At 39.8% G+C, this 2,427-nt stretch overlaps 1 non-coding gene across 1 annotated transcript; it reads left to right on the plus strand.

Moving 5' to 3' along the window:
- The first annotated feature begins 367 nt into the window (after positions 1-367).
- Positions 368-441, plus strand: Trnai-aau. The gene has a single exon. It is a non-coding gene; the product is annotated as a tRNA-Ile (tRNA).
- Positions 442-2,427: the final 1,986 nt, after the last annotated feature.

The following is a 2,427-nucleotide window of genomic DNA, read 5'->3' on the forward strand; positions in this document are numbered from 1 at the left end:
TGAATTACCAGGAATAATTACTACAATGAACTACGTAAGCATGTTAGGACCGTAATCTTGCCATCAGTGTACGGTAAGAAGTCACATGAGCCTGGTATAGTTGCCCAGAGTGGAAGATTAATGTCATGTATATACAGTAGAGGAGTATCACTATGATGCTCGTACGGTCACCGTCACACAACACTGTACAAGTGCCTCGGGTACTGGGCCTCATGGTCACCTCCACCTGTGTCATGTTCAGATACAGTAAGTTAATTTAAGAAAAGACCCCAGCCAGAGTTTATGTGATGTGCTCTTTGGAAAAGTAGAGGTTCTTAACACTGTTTATACTACAATATGTAAAGGCGGGCCATTGACTCAAACATCTGGCCCGTTAGCTCAGTTGGTTAGAGCGCCGTGCTAATAACGCGGATGTCGAGGGTTCGACCCCCTTACGGGCCAAGTACATTTTTTCATGAGGTAGCTTTGGAGAATTTTTTTTTACTTGAATTACGCGGTTCAGTTCTGGTCACCGTATTACAAAATGGATATCGAATCCCGAGAAAGCATTTAGAGGAGAATGACAAAGCTAATCCCGGGCATTAGGAACCTTGAGTACAGACAGATTAAAGCATCTGAATTTGCACTCCCTCGAGAGACGAAGAGTGAGGGGCGATATGATCGAGTCAGGGATAAACAAGGTGATATAACAAAGGTACTTAAATTATCCAATCAGGAATGAACTCGTAGTAAAGGTTTAAATTGGACAAATTTAGATTTAGGCGCGAGATAGATAGGCAAACAGTGGTTTGGAAATAGAGTAGAGGATGGGTTGAACAAATTACCGAACATCACCATTAACTCTAACATGCCGGAAAGCTTCAAATGTGAACGATAGGGGTTGGGTGTAAACAGGACTGCTTAGTATGGGTCAATAGACTGGTCGCAGTTTCCTCCATTCTTATGTTGTTAATAATGTTGACAGCCACAATCATTATGGTGAAGCTCTAAAAGACTATAAGCCTCAACACATAAATTATAAGGAACTATGTATATATTTCACTATTTCTAGAGGATGTCTGTGCTGCCCTGTGTGTATCAACTGGTAAGAGGGACTTTATGTAACGCTGTGAATGAAACTCTCCCTCGGAGGTGATAACTTGGTAAATAAAAACATGTTAAAACTGGCGGACAAGTTATTTTCACAAACAAGAGAAAGGATATTAGGACGGACGGACGGACGGACGGACGGACGCATCAGAGCATATCTACATCGACTGTGTATACTGTACAGTACATCGTCCCTACAGAGTTGTGGAAAATTCCGTTAAATTACGATGGATGAGTTGATTTTGTACACACACACTACTACTACTACTACTACCACCACACACACATATGCACTCACCACACACACATTGTATACACCCCCCCACACACACACATAAACACCCTTACACACACATACCCCCACAGACACATATACCCTCCCACACACACATATGTACACCCCCACACACATATAGACCCCCCACACACACATATATACCCCCACACACACATATACACCCCACACACACACACATATACACCCCCCACACATATATACACCCTCCACACACATATATACACCCCCCACACGTATACACCCCCCACACACGTGTACTGTACACTCCCCCCCCCCACACACTACATGCCACCTGACACTGACGCTCACGTAGGTAATGACATTTTTACACACCACAAACTTTCGGCAAAAAAATAAACTCAGTAACCAGAAAATTTCAGTAAATAAAACAAACATAAAATATAACAATATAACCAAACCGGAAATGAAGCTTTTATGTCGCCGACTGTAAATTTGAATCATCTCTGAATATTATACTGTAGCGTATGTTTGACCTGGCCATGGCTTGTGTCTGTAACATGTACTGTACCTGGTGCTGCTATTATTATTATTATTATTATTATTATTATTATTATTATTATTATTATAGTATTTATTATTATTGTTATTATTATGGCATTATTGTTATTATTATTATTATTATTATATTTGTTTGTATCATTATGGTATTATAATAAAATTATTACTAGTATTAATATTTCTACTTATTTCTAGTATCATTACTGCCATTAGTATTACTTATCAATAGCAGTGTGTTTTGTTATTGCCATTACTAGTATTATAATTATTATTTACTTGCTATTCTTATTGGTATCATTCTTAATTTTTTTTTTTGGGGGGGGGGGGGTAATATCATCGTTATTAATATTAACAGCAGTATTACGAAACAAGGAGATGAGACTCGCCCTTGTCTGCCCCGCCACTACCACAATAAAAGTCATGCAGCGTGGACTCCTACTGCCCAAGGCGACAGAATTACTGACTTCAATGTCATCCTCAGAGTCAAACTTATCCGCGGGGAGCAGCGTGCATAGTTGTCC

This window comes from Homarus americanus, unplaced genomic scaffold, assembly GCF_018991925.1.
Source record: "Homarus americanus isolate GMGI-L3 unplaced genomic scaffold, GMGI_Hamer_2.0 scaffold49720, whole genome shotgun sequence".
Taxonomy (NCBI): Eukaryota; Metazoa; Arthropoda; class Malacostraca; order Decapoda; family Nephropidae; genus Homarus; species Homarus americanus.